Source organism: Haliotis rufescens, unplaced genomic scaffold (genome assembly GCF_023055435.1).
Source record: "Haliotis rufescens isolate VD_foot unplaced genomic scaffold, xgHalRufe1.0.p SCAF_1, whole genome shotgun sequence".
NCBI lineage: Eukaryota > Metazoa > Mollusca > Gastropoda > Lepetellida > Haliotidae > Haliotis > Haliotis rufescens.
This window is the reverse complement of record NW_025963779.1, coordinates 39,311,168-39,335,087: the sequence shown is the minus strand read 5'-3', so window position 1 is coordinate 39,335,087 and position 23,920 is coordinate 39,311,168. Positions and strand designations below refer to the sequence as shown.

At 40.2% G+C, this 23,920-nt stretch overlaps 1 protein-coding gene across 1 annotated transcript in view; it reads right to left on the bottom strand.

Annotated features, from left to right (window-relative positions):
* Window positions 1–23,347, bottom strand: part of LOC124135758 (voltage-gated hydrogen channel 1-like) — a 97,127-nt gene extending 73,780 nt beyond the window's left edge. The window contains exon 1 of the mRNA XM_046501292.2: window positions 23,159–23,347. The gene's annotated coding sequence lies outside the window, so the exon portion shown is untranslated. The remainder of the gene's footprint in view (window positions 1–23,158) is intronic.
* Between the last annotated feature and the right edge of the window lie 573 nt (window positions 23,348–23,920).

The window sequence follows — 23,920 nt, the reverse complement described above, 5'->3', positions numbered from 1 at the left end:
TATAGTTATAGCACGAGTGTTATTGTAAGACACTGAACAAGATATCATAGTTATAGCACGACGGTTATTGTCAGACACTGAACAAGATAGTATAATGATAGCACGACGGTTATTGTAAGACACTGAACAAGATATTATAGTTATAGCACGAGTGTTGTCAGACACTGAACAAGATAGTATAATGGTAGCACGACGGTTATTGTAAGACACTGAACAAGATATCATAGTTATAGCACGACTGGTGTTGTAAGACGATGAACAAAACAGTATAATGATAGCACGACGGTTATTGTAAGACACTGAACAAGATATTATAGTTATAGCACGACTGGTATTGTAAGACACTGAACAAGATATTATAGTTATAGCACGACTGGTATTGTAAGACACTGAACAAGTTATTATAGTTATAGCAAGACTGGTATTGTAAGACACTTAACAAGATATTATAGTTATAGCACGACTGTTATTGTAAGACGCATAACAAGATAGTATAATGATAGCACGACTGTTATTGTAAGACACTGAACAAGATATTATAGTTATAGCACGACTGGTATTGAAAGAAACTGAACAAGATATTATTATAGGTATAGCACGACTAGTATTGTAAGACGATGAACAAAACAGTATAATGATAGCACGACTGTTACTGTAAGACACTGAAGAAGATATTATAGTTATAGCACGCCTGGTATTGTAAGACACTGAACAAGATATTATAGTTATAGCACGACTGGTATTGTAAGACACTGAACAAGATATCATAGTTATAGCACGACTGGTATTGTAAGACACTGAACAAGATATTATAGTTATAGCACGACTGTTATTGTAAGACGCATAACAAGATAGTATAATGATAGCACGACGGTTATTGTAAGACACTTAACAAGATATTATAGTTATAGCACGACTGGTATTGTAAGACACTGAACAAAATATTATAGTTATAGCACGACTGGTATTGTAAGACGATGAACAAGATATTATAGTTATAGCACGACGGTTATTGTAAGACACTGAACAAGATATTATAGTTATAGCACGACTGGTATTGTAAGACACTGAACAAAGCTCATTACGTTTATCATTTGCACCATAACTCTCAATACATACACTATGTTTCCAATGTCAGGAATATATCAGCTTTAATTATGACTGGACCTTGTTTTATCGCGGTAGTTTTCACATATCAAATTCTAATTTCTGCGTGAGCTTCATAGTTTCCTGCATACGTGTACCTGATACCTTCTACCAACTTAGTCCTGTAGAAAACTCATTACAAAAGGACATTACCGTTAAAGGAAGCACGACAGCCCTTCTGATATATACAACACTGATGACCGTTTAACATTTCCAGTTGACAAATCAATATGTTGTGACTATGTCTTCAATGGCCATGGTATTAACCCTCAGACGGATTTAGATTATTACAGGGTGGGCACTGTTGGAAACTCTGTTTCCTGAAAGTGTCATTTCATGTATGGAATTGAGAGACGCTTCCCCCAATGACCGTTGTCTTCTGTCTACTAATGTATCTTAAAGGCGCAAGATCAGATATCCTGGTGTGTGTTAATGCTTTTGTACTGAAGTTGTATTTCACAAGGGACATGACATCTGATCCTCCGATCAGTCTGTGAGAAGATGTCGACATTACAGGCAGCCCAGGAGGCCATGGGTAAATATAGAACAAATCCCTTGATATCTGCACACATCACAAAGCAATACGTTCCACGAACCTCTCTTTGTAAGAAAGGCTTTAGCACCCAATTATTTCATTACGCTTTCGGAGTTCTGATGTTGTATCATAATTCATAAAAAAACCTTTCTAATGCGTATTTCTAATTTCTTATTTCCGGGTTTCATGTTTTGTCACAAAAAATGACAGGGATATAGAAGAGGGCTCAGTCCTCCCGCATAACATAACTAGTAGACATTGTATTTGTGAAGCTTAATTGTTATGTTAGACCAGCTTGAACAGTTCTGTATGATTTGGCATTTTGGTTTGTTACACAATTGCAGATACAACAAAATGTTATGAATGATAATTAGTTGCTGGTGACAACTCAGGGATAGTTCCTTGGGCCATGAATGCTTTATATATATATTCATGACATATGTTATGAAATGATAACGTTTACACGTGTGTTCGTAGGTGTAACCAGATTTTGGCATAGCATCTCCAGATATTAATCATATTGAAAACTCCATAAATAAAGATCTATACAAATTATATAACGTCACAAACTTGGTTAGTATAACATTAATCCCAGCAAATAAAAGCGACAAAACCCTTCCCAGCTAAAACAGATAGGATGAAACCAGGTGTTCGAAAGGGAGAGCGTATCCGGTCTTACTGTAGGCATCCGTCATAAACACAAGCAGAGGCAAGTTCACCTGAAAATACAAGGGTCCACATGACTGCCATAAAAGCTTTTGAAAGCTTTACCTAGGCCTTGAATATTGTAACCTTGATGTGTGCAAGAGTCGTATGACGCTCTTTAAAATCTTATTAAAAAGCGTATGCTTGGTTGTACCTCAGAGGTTGTTAATGTAATCACCAAAGACATGAGCAGGAATATTGCTCGACATGAAGGGAAAGTTGACTATTGGAAAGTTGATGTCATCCCTCTTGCCATACAATCTTGTGGAGAGTTTTTTGTCACTCTGAATCTTTATGCATAGAGCCTCACTGGGAAACAAATGAGGTGATCCCACCGGTCTCCTTTATTTCTAGTTCAGGTGGGTAAATCAGTGAACGGGAATTTGCTATTTGATGGTTACTGTGCGATACGGTCATCGATATACCTAAAGCTCAAGGTCAACTTCTAGGCCAAATTACCTTGTTTTGACTTCGCCAATCCGAGCAGAAATAGCATAAGCATAAAGAAACAGATCAGCAAAAAGGTGAACACAGTTGGTGCCCATGGTGATGCCTACGTCTTTCCCCAAAGTTTACATAGATGTTATCAATGAGAAAGTCCAGAATTTCACATTTTGTTTTCACAGTAAAACTTCAGATGGCATTTGCTGTCAGGTTTTGACAACTTTTCCTGAACCCCTGAAGACAGATATGTAACTATATCTATCTTCCAAGAATATAGTGTTTGCTCATACATTACGGTGTGACCATCAATAGTCTTCAATGAGACAGGTACACAAAAGGTAGACAGCAACAAGAAACTTGGTGTCACATTACCACAAGACACCAAATGTAACGATCAACTATATTATTTTTGTGTTTCAAAAAAGCTATCATCAATGAGAAAACTATAAAATCGGAATAGTATATCTAAACTGGCAAGCACGTATCTTGTTTTCAACAGACAGACATTAGAATATGCCTCAGTTGCCTGGGAAATTTGTTTCCTACAATGCTGATATACACAAAGAAAAAGGTTAAGCACACCCTTATATATTTCATTATTGTTTGGTCCAAATATTTGTAATAGTCATGAAAGATATAATTACGGGGATAATTATGTTCTCTCGAGATGATGTAATCAGTCATGCGTGACGAAAGTTCATGGTAGCCCGTGCAGCCTACTACCCTCGATTATCTCTAAATGCTGTATATCCAAACGTTAAAATTGCTTTCTTAAGCTCGGTTTTAAACAGTTATACCATGACATTGTGTGACCATGTCACGAATGCGATTATCAAACGCCACAAGATGGCAAAAAATCGGCATGCATAACGCAGGAATGTCTAGTAATGCCATTGGTCGGAATTCGGGGTATCATCACACTGTCGTAAGCCGTTTAGTCGAGAAATATGCCCAGACCCGTGATGTACAGGACCGTCCCAGATCCGGCAGACCTCCTGTGACGGCACATCGCGAAGACAGGGACCTTCTTCCTTTTTAACAAGTACTCGTCTGAAACAGCTGTGGTTGCCAAATCGTCGTTTCAGCACCAGAGCCGTCAGGAACCGGTTGAAAGCAGCAGGACTGAGGGCTAGACGAGTCATAAAGCGTACCTTGTTGAAAGATAGTGTAGCATGGTGTATTGCGCGACAGAACTGGAATCTGAGAACTTGGAGACGGATCCATTTGTGAGACGAAAGTCGCTTTCTGCTCCACGTCACTGATGAAAGAACGAGTTTGGAGGCAACGGAACACGGCATACACCCCCAGGAACATTAAATCGACTGTTGCATACGGGGGGGGGGGGTAGGTAATGGTTTGGGGGTGCATCTCTCATGATTGCAGGTTGGATTTGGTCACCATAAGGGGCAACTTAACAGGGGTTCAGTACATCCGGGAGTTTTGAGGCCACTGACTCGTCGTCCCTCATTTTGACAACCACCCTATTGCTACTCGACCTCAGTACATGGATCACAATGCGAGGCCTCATTGTTCGCATGCAGTCGTGGATTACATGTGGGCCAATGCAATAACGACTCTACCCTGGCCAGCAATGAGCCCAGGTTTGACCCCCCTGTTAAACATATTTAGGACATTCTAGGGCGGCGCATACAGGCACGGGATCATCCTGTAAAAGATTTACGCCAATTGGAAGCAGCATAGCATCAGGAGTGGTTTTGTTGATCCAACGTCTGACTGGAGGTATGAGACGTAGGGTGGAATGCGTCATCCGGTCAGTAAATTTCAATCACAACTCACCAATATCTTCTTATTTGTTGTCAAATGTTTGTTCTATCCGATGTCATTGGTATCGCCCAAATCCTGTGGCCAGTCATCCCATGCCATGATTTTTGCAATTTGTAATGGTTCAGAAATAGGGGTGTGCTTAACGTTTTCTTTGTGTATAAATTAGAATAACTACAGCTTGAGGCAGCTAGAATAGTCACAGGACCAACCAGATTTTGCTCGCGTAGCAACCGATATCGGGAAACTGGGTTGCAGCTATTAGCTTAAAGAGGAATCAAACCTGTTACAATGTATAAAAAAGTTAATAAACAATGTCCATCATATGTACCTGATCTTATACCACCATTAGTGTCACAAAACCTCAATTACAACCTCAGAAACCGACATGGTTTTTGTTGTACCATTTGCTCTGATATCTACGTTTAAAAGGTCTTCTGTTATACACACATTAAGCAAATGGAATAACCTGAGATCAGATCTAGTGAGGATAGTTAGTCAATATCTTCATTAACAGCCATCACATCGGAGCATTCTGCATCAGCACCTATATACTATAATTGTGGTAAGAGATCTGCAAACATTTGCACACTATAGATTGACAAAGAGAATTTAGTACACTAAATTCCGACCTGTTTCATGTTATCTTATCTGATACTATTTTCTGTAAGGCGGCGCTCCTTGTGAAACCACATATTCCCTCTTCGAATACACTTAATATGGTGACTTTAGGAAGACAACATTTGTAGATAAACGATGTTATTCAGAAATTTACTTGTTGCCCTAAACCAAACGGTTTCAGTGAATACAAATATTTTGCCTGTACACACATTCAGAGACAAAAAAGATTTAGTAGTTTGCATATTATTATTTCCAAATTGTAATTCTTTAATATCGTCAAATCGTTATTTAATACCTTAACTATATAATATTTGCATATGTATGAAATGTACACTATTTTCACATTCCAGCATAGTTTACACATCCTTTCACGTCGGTACTGTATATATTGTGCACTGTGTTTGCACAATGCCATTCTTCAGCTGTTAGTTCCTTTATGTAATACTGTATTCAGCTGTATGTAAGGGTGAGGTGGCAATAAGTGTTAACTTGTGCCAAATTCCACTGTCTTTTGGGACAATAAATTATGTTGAATTAAATTGTTGTTAGGTTTTCTGCTAAGGATATTGTTCTTCAAATATTAATGTCTGTATTAGAACATATAAACTGCCGGGCAAAAATAAAATTGAAAGAAATGAAAGATGGCTATTCGATGGTGATGTACGAAGATATATAATTATTTAAAATGCGCAGGTGATAAAAATATAAAGAAGACTTCGTTTTGTTTGACGTAGCGTGAAGCTAACACTGCTAACACCACTATGTCTAGCAGTCACGTAACTTAACAAATCTCTGACACCATTCACTATCAACTGGTTACTAACACATGGCTATGAATCTCTCACACAGTATCGTTGTTATAAAGTCCGATGCTCATACACCTTCTGCCACAGTCGCGGTCAAAGTACAGATCTAACAACGTCGTGGCCATTGTCAAACTCCTTATTTCCAAAACCACTTACCTTTAAATACACCCCAGTGATATCTCAAATATGAGCAACTGTGACCGAGATTGGGAAACCCACTTTGTTGAGAGCATCTATTTTATTTCTCGCGAGGTTCTATCTTCCCGTCCCTTCCCGCCGAACCAGACAACTTCTTTTATTAAGATTGTGTGTAATTCACAACGAAGGGATTATGCCGATCATTGTTAACATAATAATTGTTCTGCGGCTAGATTTTAATGCTATGTATCACGATCGTCGTGTGCCCCGTGAGATGCTTCATGAGCAAACCCCTGATGGGTTCTTCATATTTCAAGGGAAATAGAAACGGGGAGAATCAAGGCGCCGCCCCAAGCGAAGTTAGTTGACGTCTGGAATCAGTGCAGTATTTTCTTGCGTGTGTGTGACAATGACAATTTGTGAAGGATTGGGTTATGGGGTCCTTCTCATTGAATGGCTTGTCTAATAAAGAAGTATTGTCTACAAGACAGTTCTATATCAGCGTGTGATAATTTCGAATAAACTAGACTTTGGACTACAATATAACTGATTGCAAACACCGCCAGTGGACCCAACGTAAGGAGGTTATTGCAAAAGCGGAGGTGTGGTGCGTCTCTTCTTACAAAAGCTCATTTACAGAGCAGCATAAAAGATCGACGTCTTATGGGGTTAACAGGTCTGCATGTTTTCCATCCGACAGAATCAACTTTTCAGGTTTGTTACAGATCAATGACAGCTCGAGTCAGATCTACCTTGAAGATGAACAGCAGCACTATCGTCGGTAAGAAGAAATTCAACATCCTGCCAGTACAAACTAGCCTTGGTGTGTTCGTGATGGTGTGTCACCACAACGTCTACTGTTGCCAACTTTATGCAATAATATTATAAGATTGCGCTTTTCTGAGGGGAGTTGCGCTCGGAATTATTCGACAAAAATAAGGTGTCCCAGCATATCCTTGGACTATGCTTCAAACATTAAATGGGCACCAATTTATTGTCCTCATCTATGTACTGATCTGTTTCTTTGTGCATTCGAGTCAGACTACCTGCTCTTATTGGTGAACACAAGTCAAGGGATTTGGACAAGATCCAAGTATAATCGATGATCTGATGACGTTCAATAATGGGCAAAAGGCCAGTTCCTTCCACCAACTTGCCCACCTGGGCTGGAAATGAAAGCGACCAGTGAAATCGCCTCTTCTGTCTTATAGTTAGATCGAAGTATGACAAGAGGGATGAATTCTTCTTTCCAGTAGTCAACGTTTCCTCTTTGTCGTGCAATATTCCTGCAGTTCCAGCCCTTGGTGTCTGCATTTCACATCTTATGAGGTACTATCAAGCATTTTCTTTCTACCAAGATTTCAAAGAGCGTCATCTCTTGCTTAACAGTTGTTTGATCAGGAATACAACATTCAAGTCCTAAGTAAAGTTTTCAGAAACATATTGGTAGACATTTAGAGGACATTTTCAAATTTAACTGCCTAGTGATCAAACTGATTTGATTTGTATCTGTGTTTCTTTCCGGTGAAACAGTTGACTTGTCTTTGCATGTGTTTGTGACGGTTCCACCGGTAGGCCAGGATACGCTCGGCTTTTCACGAACACATTGTATTATCACTATTTGACAGTGATTCATAAACACATGCGCATGATATAGTCGTACAATGGACTCTTTTAGCACAGATCTGTTATGATTAGGGAAAATAGTTTGTCGATTTTTGTATCTTACATCGAACATTAAACTGTACTCTCATTGACTCATGTGTCATTTGTTTCTTTTGTGAATCAAATACCAGTACAACCGGCACCAAGGGCACCGCTGACACCCCCGGAACACACGCCATGACAGGCCACTAGGTTGCTGAAGTGCAATTTAACAGTTGCCTTGCAATTCAATTTCGTTTGTCAACATGCGGATAGATGCAACTCACAGATGCAAATGTCACTGGTGTCTTGTTTCACTTCGATTGGCAGACATACGCGGCAGCTGATTATGCAATGAACAAGATCGGCGTTACCCTGATTGTGCGTTTCATGTCGATTTCTTCAGGAAAATGACGGGTTACAGGATAGAGTCCTCTCAGGTTCTTCTTTGTACAGTGAAATTGACTCTACGTTATGTCAACACGATGAATGCTTTGTTTCACTTACAAATTGACATGTTTCGACGAGACTGATTACAAGTTATTTTCAACTGTCTCCATCATTTTCCTTCGCAAGTGTGATTAAACTACTTTCAGCATGCTTCATCGTGTCCAAAATGATGAATTCATTCATCGAAAAAGAGGAGAGAATTTGATAATATACGTCAGTATAACGTGTATCAATGTTTGAACTACCTTGCGAGTATGATATTATACCTCTATATAGCATGTACTAATGTTTGAATTACAGTGCGAAATAGAGATTACTACACGAGTGTCTGTCAGATACCATTTATCTTACAACAAGTTGTTTCAGTTGCTTCGCTTTCGCTCGTTAGATTCGCTTTGAAACAACGAGTTGTAAGATAAATGGTATCTGACAGGCACGAGTGCAATAATCTGTTTCTTACACACCCTAAAATCGCACCTTTTAAGCATCGAATCGATGCATTTTATCCATTCTCATGATCGCAGTGCCGCATTAATACACAACACCACGGTCATGACATTCGTGACCAACTCGTGTTATTCCGGGACAAGCCGAATAGCGACTCGTACCCCTCTTATGGCCATTTTTGCGACCGGGTTCCGTCTTAGCGCAATCGGGCATACTCGTTGCGTAATGGTTCACATATATTTGCCCATAGATTAATTATATTTCAAATGCAATTTAAAGCACATCGGGACATGCGAAGTTATACAGAATGATTGAACACTTTTAACTGTGTCTAGGGTATATTTTTATATGCAAGACATATGTAAAATCAAAAATTATTTCGGAGGCATTCTTTGACGAAGAACTTGAAATCATACGCGCATTCTGATTGGTTTGTCTGATAGGGGGACGAGTCATTTGTCACCACTCGCCCCTTTCCGTAACCCGCAAGAAGACTCGTCCCTCTATCGATGAATGTTATGTGCGAAAATACGACAAACCAATCAGAATGCGCGTATGATTTCAAGTTCTTCGTGAAAGAATCCCTCCGAAATAATTTTTGATTTTACCAAATATGTTCAACAATGTTTACTTCTGTATGACATCACTACCAGTGACCGACTTTTACAAAATGTACATGACGCGGGATTTTCAGAGGAGGATTTTCGTTGATCGAGTGGTCGTATCTGCATAAATCTGTCATGTAAGTGATCAGAAACTGCATACTATTATTTGTGTTGTTTTTTTTATGTTTTCCAATAAAACAAAGAGAATCAGTCGGGAAATGCAGATCACTACCGCCGTCGTTGCGTCAGTCATTGCGCCAGTCATTGCGCCACACAGGACGGAAACATTCACGTTTTCGGATCATTGTAATGTATATAAAAAAAATCCATAAATCGTGCTACGATACTCTTCCCATGTGTATTTGCAAACACTTGAACTAATATAAGCCACAATTAGACGAATGGATCTCTCAAAATAGGCCTAGGAAAGAATGCTGCGCAGTGTAAAATCGGAATTTTTCTTTGTTTACATATTAAACAAGTTCATTTTCCCAAGCACTGCCTTCTTTTCCGCACCTAATTTATTCGCTTGATTGTATTTCTATTTCTATTTTCTATTTCTAGATCATTTGTATTGGTGGTAATGACCATTTGATTCTAAAATGTATGAGGAATTCAGGGACGTATGTATTGCAGCTGAGTTTTGGAAACCTGCATTTTGGGACATTCGTCTCATGATAGACATGAGTTTATTAATACCAACTGGCTGCCGTTTAAACCAGGGCAATTTGCTCGATGGTTCCTTGGTGTTGGTGGCAATATAGAAAGGTGTATTTTGATTGGTGTGCCCTGCAGGGCCCAAGCTTGAGTACAGCTTGGAGATGGATATGCCGGGGAACGCTCATTATTTGTTGCCCATGCTTTGCTTTGACATGTTTTGGACTGCCTCTCTGCGCATTCAAGAAATTCCCTACCCTCTGAGTCAGTAATAAGTGCAACATCGCTCCAGTTCATGTTGGGTTTGACACTACGGATCCAAAAATGAGTGGGATTCTAGGATCGTGACGACAAAGTTGGTTGGTTTCATCCAGTTTGTTAATGCCATCGTCAGTGAGTGATTCAGCACGGCGATGTAGGTTACCCATACCTTCATAACTTTTTGTTTTATTTTGATGACAGAGTTAAGCTTGTCGATTTTGCTGTCATTGATCAGGGATAAACGGTTGTGCTTTGACTAAAGATATCTGACAAAACGTGACAACATTCCGCGAACTGTAGATGATTCGTAATTGCTACCATATTTCTTCCAGAGACAAAATAATAAAACATGTACATAAAATGTCACAAGGCTCAGCAGGTGGGATAGATGCGATACAACGTGTCGCCATTTGTAGTCATGAACCCCTGCAAACGTTTCATGTACATTGTACAATGTTTTACGAAGCGTGCTTTGGTTCTGATTGTCATGAACGAATTTGTCAATATCCAAATGATCATACAGATGCTCAGAGGCTGGGGGTGAATCTTAATCTTAGAAAAAGTCATCCTTCATCAGTAACTGTTCATCAATCAAGTCGTAATCTGACATTAGGTCATCACCATGGAGTAGCCAATCACGGGTCTGGAATTCGATCTCACACATATGTTTGATACCAGTTATCTCAAATGGATTTCTCACCCACAGGTGTGTAAGAATATGAAATTATAACTCTATATAGTATGTACTAATGTTTTAATTTCCGTGCGAGTATATTATACATCAACATAACCTGTACTAATATTTGAAGATGACGTCATATATTGGACGACGTTATTTTTAGAGGGAAGTGTGGAGTAAGTTGTTCCCAATAGATGTAGCTGGGGTAGGCAGATAAGGCAGCGGCCGAGCGATCGCATCCAGACGCGAGAGAGAGATGACAATGGGTATTAGGAGAAAAGGTACAGATGATCGACGTGAGGATTGTGAATATGCGGCAAATACCTAACTGTGCATCGTCCAACAGGAGCTCAATGGGATTTAAATCGGGACCGATCGGCCACTGCATGGTTCTGATGCCGTTCTGCTGGAGGAAGCCTATTGTTGCTCTCGCAGTGTTGGCACGGGCGCTCTCTCTCTCTCTCTCTCTCTCTCTCTCTCTCTCTCTCTCTCTCTCTCTCTCTCTCTCTCTCTCTGTGTGTGCGTGGGCACGGGCGTTGTCATGCTGAAACTGCTGGTGATGCCAATGCTGGTGCTGTGTTGCCCACTCAAGACGGTCCCGGTGTCAGAATGGGTCCTCGGTGTGGCCTGTGACAGTGGAGGTGTCTGCTCATCAATCGGCGACGCACGGTGTCCGCACTAATGTGTTGCTTGTGTGTACCCATGGTCTGTCGAGCAGTCTCCGCAGCGGTAACACAGCGATCTTGAAGATGCTGTCGCACAATCTGACGATCCTGACGTCGAGTGGTGACACTTGGTCTTCCACTACGTGGTCGGTCATCTTTAGTGTTGGTGGTCTGGTACCGTGGCTGAAGCCTGTATATGGTCCTTACGTGGCCTTGAAATGCATTGGTTACTTATCGGGCGGTTTGTCCAGCTTGCAATCGTCCAAGGGCTTGTAGTCTCTTATTTCTTGTCAATCTTGGCATGTGGTAGCAATTCAATAACGAATAAATGTTATCCGATCTGGGTGGATTTTTATAACTCAAGAAATGGGGGAACGCATGTGCATTTCAATTTGCACGGAACTCGCGTGCAACGGGTTACCATGGCCGTTGCCGTGATGCGTTTGGGCGATCGGTTTCATTGTCATCTGCTTTGTTTTTTTATCATTAAGTTTCATTTTTCCGGACAAGGTAATGTTAAATTTTAGAAACTTTGACAAAAATTACCCAGATATTTAAATGAAAACTTTTCATGCAATGTTACTTGGGGTGACGTTTCTTTTGCTGTTCGGTATATAAGGTGTACTAACGATTGTTCTGCTTGTTAAGTTTCACTATAATGAAAGTGTTTCTATAATTATTCTTCCCGGTATCTTCCTTCTCTCGAGTTGACATTATGAGCATCGATCCACGCAATTGGGATACGATGACATGCATCAATCAAGTCAGCGAGCCTGACCAACCGATCCCGTTAGTCGCCTCTTACGACAAGTATAGTCGTATTTTATGGCAAGCATGGTTTGCTGAAGCCCTATTCTACCCCGGATCTTCACGGGTCTGGGGACCGCGTCATTCCTAAAGACGTTAAAAGATGGTACTTGTTGTTACCCTGCTTGGCGTTCGGTGCTAAGGAGCTAAAATAAGGACGGGTCGGATCGGAGGCAGTATACGCAGTGTCTGAGGGGTATTCACGTTAATCTGTAGCATCTCAGTGGGCTAGCACTATAAAATCGGCATTAGTCCGGACAAGTACAAGCAGCCAAACACACACACACACACACGCACGCACGCACGCACGCACACAATACAAACACGCGCACACACGTATATGTACGCGGACACACACATACACATGTACATGCATGTATACGCGCGCGCACACATACACATTCACACATAGACACAGACGGATGCACACGTACACGCTCAGACATACAGGAACTCAGGTTTCCTTCTCAACCATTATCTGTACCCTTGCCTAACATGTGAATAACATTAACGAAAGCCCAATTTGACGATGTGCATCTGAAAAAGGATGAGGAAATGCCTGACATGTTGGTGCTATTACCGCTGCCACGGACCATCGCTGACAGAAGGGCCCACATTGCGGACAAAAGAGCACACATCTCAGACAGAAAGGCGCACTTCATGGATAGGATGGACAGAAGGTATCACATCATGGACAGAAGGACCCACATTAGGGACAGAATGGCCCACATCATGGACAGAAGGCCCCACATCGCGTACAGAAGGTCCCACATCGCGGACAGAAGGTCCTACACTACGGACAGAAGGCCCCACATCGCGTACAGAAGGGCCCACATTTCCACCAGAAGAATCAGCGGTCTTGTAACCCGCCACAAGAACCTAATTTAGTTCACGTCATCATCAACTGCTGTTTTGATGAAGCAGCAATCCTCTCATCAGCCCTATGTGATTGTGGAGGAGTGTAACATTTACATGTGAGTCACAGCCTTGGCAAATCTACCACATTTAGCACAATCATCACTCTGCGTCATTTGGGTATTGGGCTGGTTCGAGTGCCAAAGGGTCTTCTCGTTAGGCTGTTCGCCCGTGTGAGATGGGGATGTAGAGATGTCATCTGTAACATCGACCACACTGGGTTTGCCCCACTCATGGATAACCCAAGTCATCAATGGTAACCCGGGTGATCAGTGATAAAGAATTTGTTTTGGCTAACATGAGAAACAAATCATTGTTATTATGGTGCTTCGTCTTGTTTATTCTTGATACTGAGAGCACCAAACATGCCATTCTGACAACATATGGCTATTTATTAGTTTGAAGAGAGCGCCAGTGACAGATGACCTGATAAATAATGTTTGGCAATGTTGATAAAAGTTATCCTTTGTATCAATAAGAGATAGTGACTCAGTTTCTAACGAGATGTGCATTATGTTACATCTGTCTTCTATTCTTGTATTCGACTGCTGTTTTCTCCACATCTAGAGGTCCATTCACCGATCTATATAATTCACCTGTATCCAAGCAAGATGTATTTCTCAAATCTCTGAGGCAACAGCCATTGCATTGTTGTCCCAGGCGGAACACAGCTAAACACAGATCAGTTTAAGTAGATGAGTCGGGTATAACACCGGTTGCTGTGGTGAGAAAGCAAAACATGACTCAGGTCATTGTGTTTATCGCTGTGGAGAAACCCTTTTGCTCGTGTTTTGTGCTGATAATGAAGAATCCTAATAAGACCCCATGTCGGGTTCGAGCCCACTGTCAGTGGATCCTGGGAAAGCTAGCGGATTCAGCACAGCACAGATAAATCCCTGAATCCACTAGGTCACTCATGGACCCTCATGTATGGTATGAAATGTAAGACAGTGGAATCAAGAATTGAAAACCAAATGTAGAGTTGTCATGTTGGAAATAGCTGGCCAATAATCATGATGGTAGAAAGTTAGACGTTGTCACGACGTTGCGTCAATATGCTACTGTATGGAATGATTGACATTTGCGTACTACAAATAGCAACAGAGAGGTAATGAAATCTGATGGCGATATTAAGCACCTTCGGCACTATGCCCAAAGCGATGCAGTGTTAAATTATAGCCACTTGGGGTGTCGTCTTTTCACGAGAGACTTGGATGCGATCTCATTGCCCAGCCTGATGCAACGTTCTAGCGGCCATCTAGTCAGCATTCCCTCAATACATCTCTACAGCTGCATGGCCTTCATATCTTCCGAGGCTATGGTAATTCTGTGTTAAATTGGATCATACTCAGGCCAACATCAGAGTGCACGGAGTGAATATAGACGGTTATTTTCCGTGTGATGCATCTTGCCATGCTGTCTCAATCAGTTTTGTTGACAACCGCAATGGCAATAAAGAAATGTAACTCATTACAATATCTTATTTCATACAAAAGTAGCGTGTCTTTGCGCTATTCCCTATTGCTTATACTAGTGTCCTGTAGTTGTATCCTTCAATATAATAAGATTCATATTTATTCCTTTCCTTTGTTTTTAGAGCAAGTGTGCCGTGGTCATCTGAGGAACAGTTTCAAAAGACCTCTAGATTTCTGCCAACATGGTCCAGACGCAGTGTTTCGTTTGACACTCAGGGGTTGCTGAAGCTGCTTACAAGACGTGTACTTTACAAATCTGCCTCTACTGTAGGAGCATATTTTCATTCTTATTTATATTTTCATATTAAGTTTCATTCATTGAAGTCGTGGTACATATTTGTATTTCAGATGATTCAACACACATTGCGAATTGCAGTAAACTGTACCACTACGATAGATAGATCACTTTTCACTTTTCCAGCATATATGTATGTATTTCATATCTATTTGGTACAAAGATAGATTTATGCCACGGACACAGAACATCGATATCAGGGACTACGATCAGTGATACGATGACAAAGGGGCTATTGATTTTACCCTTATTTCAGAGTGAGTGTTGTTTTTCGGAAGAATTATGTAAAGTTCATATTTAATAAAAGAACACCTTTTGAATGTTAAAGAAATTGGTCGGATAACAAAATGTCTCATAACTGCTGGTGTAATAATGGCTGAAACATTTTCAGAGCAGAAACCCCCTGAACCCAGTTCCATCCTTTAGCCAGGGAATCAAGCTCATCAAGCACCGAATCTGTATGTTTTCTTTTCGTTACATGATGTATATAGCTAATAGGTCTCATGCGATAAGAAACTCAGAAGGCTCACTGAGTTAATCAACGGAATCTCTAACTTAATCTAAATATCACTAGTCAATGTGTAATACAACCGACGCTAACTGGATCTGTCAGGCACCAGTTTCTGCCTTGTATCCCGTGAACAATGTCACAAGGACAAAACAAAACTGTTTGGTAAGCGTTATCGTGAACTGTTCACTGAGGTCCATAACAACATCAATCACTAAGGGTTTCAGCTGCTGCTGTATTGAGAGACTCAGTCACGACACGCCGCAATCCATGCACGTCTCAGGTTGAATAAGCTGCTTTGGCTATTTGCTACTCTGAGAGCGTGTTATGAGAATTACCGACATATATGAGTCATTTATAGCCCTTTGGTTTAGATCAAGAAGTGCCTTTAGCTTTCCTTGCCTACATATTAACCAGCCCTTTTACTTTTATGCTTTGTCTTTAGTTTACCTACGTGTTTTTCATGCCATATTCACAGGCGGTTCTTTTGACATGATTATGCTGTTGTGAAGAGATTCCTAGCATGGCAATAGCTACAGTGGGCTTTTATATAATTGTAAGACTTGAAGGGTGGTCTACACCAAATGCCTTTCAGAAAGACGTATGCATTAAACTTGTATATCCCCGTTGTACCAAGTCTAATCATCAATAGTCAAAAATTGACTATGAACCACTGTCAAATTAATGTGACGACCAGGATGCGAATAATTTGCACCATGGTCGCGATACTGTTTTTAACAAACCACACCATAATCCGACCCCCACCCCCTAGTGAATACATTGTACAACAATGTATATCTATCTGTGATATACATTGCATCAAAAGTTGTTCGAACATTTTAAAAAGTTGAATTTTATAAAGTTGAATTGAAGTTTGGTATTGTTCTTTCTAGTTCACTTGGCATCACTTTGATCACCCAGTAAGTCAGTACTGTGTTTTACTTTAAAATCCAATCTCACAAATCATCAAGTGTTTCTATTCCCTGGCTACGGAAGCTTACGCTTTTGAAATCGATACAGCTTTAATCTAATGAACAAAGTTGTGTTTAACAGTGGATTTTGGAGTAATTATCCGAAGTTTCGGGGCACGCCGAGGTAGATATGAATCAGACTTTACTGTAATGTGATTTGGAGATCAGTCCCTTTCATGAGCACATGCATTAACTACCGGTAGTAGGCAGCCGTAAGATGCTCCGTCATGGTTCTGGTAATGAGCTAATTTATCTACCTTAAATGGTATATACTTCCAAAAGACGAAATGTAACCATTACGTGCATTAGTAACGATCATTTATCTAATATGTAATGTTCTTTAGCACTTCTTTGTGAAATCATTTGAACATTTCTCATTCTCGTTGGATATCACGACATCTTCTTGAAAACCAATCTCTTGATGATATCAGATATATCTGATTTAATGATGCATTGATGATACCAACTAGATAATGTCACGTGTGATTGATAATACGGAAACATGATAATCCCAGTAAACACTGATGATACTTGGAATTGGGAATGCACATAACTATTTCATACTTATTATGAATAATGTCAAAGCAATGCGTTTAACGCATTCTCTAAAAGATAACAACTGTCTCCACGATTCGGTAAATGTGTTATTCTCGCTGGAAAGTTGTTAAATATGGTGAGATTCATTGTAAAGGATATGCCCATGTATCTATGTCTATCCATTAAAGGGGAGAATCACTGTAAAGAATATGTCAATGTATCTATGTCTATCCATTAAAGGGGAGAATCGCTTTGAAGAATATTCTTGTATCTATGTGTATTCATTACAGGGGAGAATCACCCTAAAAAATATGCCCATCTATCTATGTCTATCCATTAAAGGGGAGAATCACTGTCAAGAATAGGCCCTTGTATCTATGTATATCCATTAAAGGGGAGAATCACTGTGAAGGATATGCCCATGTATCTATGTCTATCCATTAAAGGGGAGAATCACTGTGACGAATATGCCCTTGTATCTATATCTATCCATTAAAGGAGAGAATCACTGTAAAGGATATGCCCATGTATCTATGTCTATCCATTAAAGGGGAGAATCACTGTCAAGAATGTGCCCTTGTATCTATGTCTATCCATTAAAGGGGAGAATCACTGTGAAGAATATGCCTTGTATCTATGTCTATCCATTAAAGGGGAGAATCACTGTCAAGAATGTGACCATGTATCTATGTCTATCCATTAAAGGGGAGAATCACTGTCAAGAATATTCCCTTGTATCTATGTCTATCCATTACAGGGGAGAATCACTGTCAAGAATGTGCCCTTGTATCTATGTCTATCCATTAACGGGGGGACACACTGTGAAGAACATGCCCATGCCCTTTTATCTATGTCTATCCATTTAAGGGGATAAACACTGTCAAGAATGTGTCCGTGTATCTATGTCTATCCATTAAAGGGGAGAATCACTTTGACGAATATTCCAATGTATCTATGTCTATCCATTACAGGGGAGAATCACTGTGAAGGATAAGCCCTTGTATCTGTGTCTATCTATTAAAGGGGAGAATCACTGTCAAGAATGTGTCCGTGTATCAATGTCTATCCATTAAAGGGGAGAATCACTGTCAAGAATGTGTCCGTGTATCTATGTCTATCCATAAAAGGGGAGAATCACTTTAATGAATATGCCCATGTATCTATGTCTATCCATAAAAGGGGAGAATCACTGTCAAGAATATGTGCCCTTTTATCTATGTCTATCAATTAACGGGGTAAATCACTTTGAAAAATATACCAATGTATCTATGTCTATCCATTAAAGGGGAGAATCACTGTCAAGAATATCCCCTTGTATCTACGTCTATCCATTCAAGGGGAGAATCACTGTCAAGAATGTGCCCTTTTATCTATGTCTATCCATTAAAGGGGAGAATCACTTTGAAGAATATGCCCTTGTATCTATGTCTATCCGTTAAAGGGGAAAATCACTGTCAAGAATGTGCCCTTGTATCTATGTCTATCTATTAAAGGGGAGCATCATTGTGACGAATATGCCCTTGTATCTATGTCTATCTATTAAAAGGGAGAATCACTGTGAAGAACATGCCCATGCATCTATGTCTACCATTTAAAGGGGAGGATCACCGTCAAGAATATGCCCATGTATCTATGTCTATCCATTCAAGGGGAGAATCACTGTAAAGAATATGCCCTTTTATCTATGTCTATCCATTACAGGGGAGAATCACTGTGAAGAATATGCCTTGTATCAATGTCTATCCATTAAAGGGGAGAATCACTGTCAAGAATGTGTCCGTGTATCTATGTCTATCCATAAAAGGGGAGAATCACTTTAAAGAATATGCCCATGTATCTATGTCTATCCATAAAAGGGGAGAATCACTGTGAAGAATATGTGCCCTTTTATCTATGTCTATCAATTAACGGGGAAAATCACTTTGAAAAATATACCAATGTATCTATGTCTATCGATTAAAGGAGAGAATCACTGTCAAGAATATTCCCTTGTATCTACGTCTATCCATTAAAGGGGAGAATCACTGTCAATAATGTGCCCTTTTATCTATGTCTATCCATTAAAGGGGAGAATCACTTTGAAGAATATGCCCTTGTATCTATGTCTATCCGTTAAAGGGGAAAGTCACTGTCAAGAATGTGCCCTTGTATCTATGTCTATCTATTAAAGGGGAGAATCACTGTGACGAATATGCCCTTGTATCTATGTCTATCTATTAAAAGGGAGAATCACTGTGAAGAACATGCCCATGCATCTATGTCTACCATTTAAAGGGGAGGATCACCGTCAAGAATATGCCCATGTATCTATGTCTATCCATTCAAGGGGAGAATCACTGTAAAGAATATGCCCTTTTATCTATGTCTATCCATTACAGGGGAGAATCACTGTGAAGAATATGCCTTGTATCTATGTCTATCCATTAAAGGGGAGAATCGGTGTGAAGAATATGCACTTGTAACTATGTCTGTCCATTAAAGGGGGCAATCACTGTGAAGAATATGCCCCTGTCTCTATATCTATCCATTAAAGGGGAGAATCACTGTCAAGAAAATGCCTTTGTATCTATGTCTATCAATTATTACGGAGAATCACTCTCCTGAATGTGCCCTTGTATCTGTGTCTATCCATTACAGGGGAGAATCAGAGTGAAGAATTTGCCCTTGTATATATGTCTATCCATTAAAGGGGAGAATCACGGTCAAGAATGTGCCCTTGTATTTATGTCTATCCATTAAAGGGGAGAATCACTGTGAAGAATATGCCCATGCATCTATGTCTACCATTTAAAGGGGAGAATCACCGTCAAGAATATGCCCATGCATCTATGTAAATCCATTCAAGGGGAGAATCACTGTGAAGGATGTGCCCTTGTATCTGTGTCTATCCATTAAAGGGGAGAATCACTGTGAAGAATGTACCTTGTATCTATGTCTATCCATTAAAGGGGGGGAATCACTGTGAAGAATATGCCTTGCATCTATGTCTATCCATTAAAGGGGAGAATCACTGGCAAGAATGTGCCCTTTTATCTATGTCTATCCATTAAAGGGAAGAATCACTGTGAAGAATATGCCTTGTATCTATGTCTATCCATAACAGGGGAGAATCACTGTCAAGAATGTGACCTTGTATCTATGTCTATCGATTAAAGGGGAGAATCACTGTCAAGAATATTCCCTTGTATCTATGTCTATCCATTAAAGGGGAAAATCACTGTCACGAATGTGCCCTTGTATCTATGTCTTTCCGTTAAAGGGGAGAATCACTGTGGCGAATATGTCTTTGTATCTATGTCTATCCATTATTACGGAGAATCACTGTGAAGAATATGCCCATGCATCTATGTCTATCCATTAAAGGGGAGAATCACTGTCAAGAATATGCCCATGTATCTATGTTTAACCATTAAAGGGGAGAATCACTGTCAAGGATGTGCCCTTGTATCTATGTCTATCCATTAAAGGGGAGACACACTGTGAAGAACATGCCCATGCATCTATGTCTACCATTTAAAGGGGAAAAATCACCGTCAAGAATATGCCCTTCTATCTGTGTTTATCCATTAAAGGGGAGAATCACTGTCAAGAATGTGCCCTTGTATCTATGTCTATCCATTAAAGGGGAGAATCACTGTAAAGGATATGCCCATGTATCTATGTCTATCCATTAAAGGGGAGAATCACTGTCAAGAATGTGCCCTTGTATCTATGTCTATCCATTAAAGGGGAGAATCACTGTGAAGAATATGCCTTGTATCTATGTCTATCCATTAAAGGGGAGAATCACTGTCAAGAATGTGACCTTGTATCTATGTCTATCCATTAAAGGGGAGAATCACTGTCAAGAATATTCCCTTGTATCTATGTCTATCCATTAAAGGGGAGAATCACTGTCAAGAATGTGCCCTTGTATCTATGTCTATCCATTAACGGGGGGACACACTGTGAAGAACATGCCCATGCATCTCTGTCTACCATTTAAAGGGGAGGATCACCGTCAAGAATATGCCCATGTATCTATGTCTTTCTATTCAAGGGGAGAATCACTGTGAAGAATATGCTCTTGTATCTGTGTCTATCCATTAAATGGAAGAATCACTGTGAAGAATATGCCTTGTATCTATGTCTATCCATTAAAGGGGAGAATCACTGTGAAGAATATGCCTTGTATCTATGTCTCTCCATTAAAGGGGAGAATCACTGTCACGAATGTGCCCTTGTATCTAAGTCTATCTATTAAAGGGGAGAATCACTGTGAAGAATATGCCCTTGTATCTATGTCTATCCATTAAAGAGGAGAATCACTGTGAAGAATATGCACTTGTATCTGTTTTCCCTCTGTGAGGTGTGTCACATTGTAAAACATATGTCCATGTACTTTTATATGTCCATCTTTCCAAGTCAAGTGTGTCTACCTTGCCATATCGTAAATCTCTCTCGTAAATCAGAGTTGTACCCCTTGTAATGAAAGCGCGATACCCAATCAAATTGCTGTTCTTAGTTCGCATGGCTTCACAAAGATGGCGACTAGCATAGACGAGACGCCCTGGTCATTTCATACGAATGCTTACAAGTTGTGTTTAATGGCTGTTTTCATCATCGTACCGCTTACAAGTACAGTACTTGGACGGATTGATTTAAAACTTGGAAAGACTTGTCTTCGCTTATTTGTTGAAAGAATTTCAGCGCAAAATCGTCAAGCTTCATGGCAGCGGCCATGTTTTCGGAACCCTGGTGTTGATTTTATGAAACCATGTCTGATTGGACTATCGATATGTGCTATAGTCCAATCATATTTAGCACATGAAAGTGGCTTGATGAGGCAAGGGTGGAAACTAGACTTTGCCTCGGGAAGCTGTTATCTGTCTGGCATATGTTGCGTCTCCTTGTGAAGAATATGCCCATGTACATTTGCCTGTTTTAGATGACGTGTGTATCTTTGTGAAGAACATGTCAATGTACCGTTGTCTGTCCAACACGTCTGTGTGTACATGTGTTGCCTTGGGATGAGACGTGTCATTGTAAACAGTTAGGCCATACAGTTTACCAATGAGGCGTGCCATTGTGTCATTGGGAACAATGAGGCCATGCACCCTTTGTCTACAGAATGTGGGGAATATCATTGTGAACAATAAGGCCATGTACCCTTTGTCTATCCAGTGTGGGGCGTGCCACTGTGAACAATAAGGCCGTGTACCCTTTGTCTACAGAATGTGAGGAATATCATTGTGAACAATAAGGCCATGTACCCTTTGTCTACAGAATGTGAGAAATACCATTGTGAACAATAAGGCCATATACCCTTTGTCTTCAGAATGTGAGAAATATTCTTGTGAACAATAAGGCCATGTACCCTTTGTCTACAGAATGTGAGGAGTACCATTGTGAACAATAAGGCCATGCACCCTTTGTCTACAGAATGTGAAAAATATTCTTGTGAACAATAAGGCCATGTACCCTTTGTCTACAGAATGTGAGGAGTATCTGGTGAACAATAATGTATGCGATGTATGTTTGGTGATGATAAATATATATATGGCTTGACTACGTCCAGGTGACTTACAATTTTAACTCATACTGATACATATTTCTATTCCCTGTGTTGATATCAGGGTTGGATCTTTGTTATGTCACTGCCTATGCTTCGAGGGGCAAAGCTGGCGAAGCACGTGACGCTGTCGTTAGTTCTACTGATTATGAGGTGATGGTGACATGTGTTCAAATATATCGTCTTTCCATTCATTCCACGTGTTCAGTATTTGTTTAAATAGGAGTTTATCTGTTACACAAAGACACAACTGTCTTCATGCAACGCGTAAAAGTCATATGTGTTACCCTCCAAGCTGAAAATGAAATTGACACTTATTAAACCTAGCGTCGGGCGCAATCATTTGGCATTTTGATTTATGGCTGCGGGTTGCCATTTAGGAGCAATGCACTATGTACATGGCACAATAGGTACCACATTTGATGTTGTGCGTACTGGGTCATTTTGCCTGAACAATATCGACTATATAAATTGTTCCTCTCATTGAATAACGATCAAATGATGACACACTTACCTTGCTTCTGGTTGTTCTCGTGAGCCAATATATCGTATAGGAAAACGTTACAACAATCCAATAACCTCCGAAGCTATCACACTTCTTCAATCGTTGCCAGAATACGTCTCAATTTGCCTACCTCGGCCAACCAAATATTGTCGTCTGCTTCGAGAGCCCCCAAAGAAAACTGTCAAAGCAAGCAGACGACATCTGACGAAGGCAGGGCTGCACTATACGATCGATCGTGGAATGAAAACACTACTTTCTGTAACATGACGTAAACAGCAGGCTATATTGCGCATGTAGTTCTTGGGGGAGGGGGGTTAACGTACATCAGACAAGGGCACCCGTGCAAGAGAAATTAGGCTCCGACACGGAGAAAAGAGAGGCCTACTACACTGTGACTGGACAACTTCCACTCAGGTAGGAAGGCCAACGAGGGTCTGCCTCGTCATGATTAACACCAATAGTTGAACTTGATCATGTAGACTGCAATCAGTGGATATAAAGGATTTCTCCGTTGATGTGTCTGTTCTTTACAGGGGAGACCTTACCAAATTATTTCCATTTAACACGTCGATTCCTAAACACCATTTGATGTGTTGGTTGCAAATAGACCTTTGTATGGACCATTCACCCTAAGCTAGCAACTCATTATCACCACCTAAAGCGTGTACCGTTCAGTTTCACCTCAAAAACTCTCATTGCCCTAGCAGTGCCATATTTGTATAGGGAAGAATGACTTATATAATTGTTATATTAGTTGCACATATATATTTT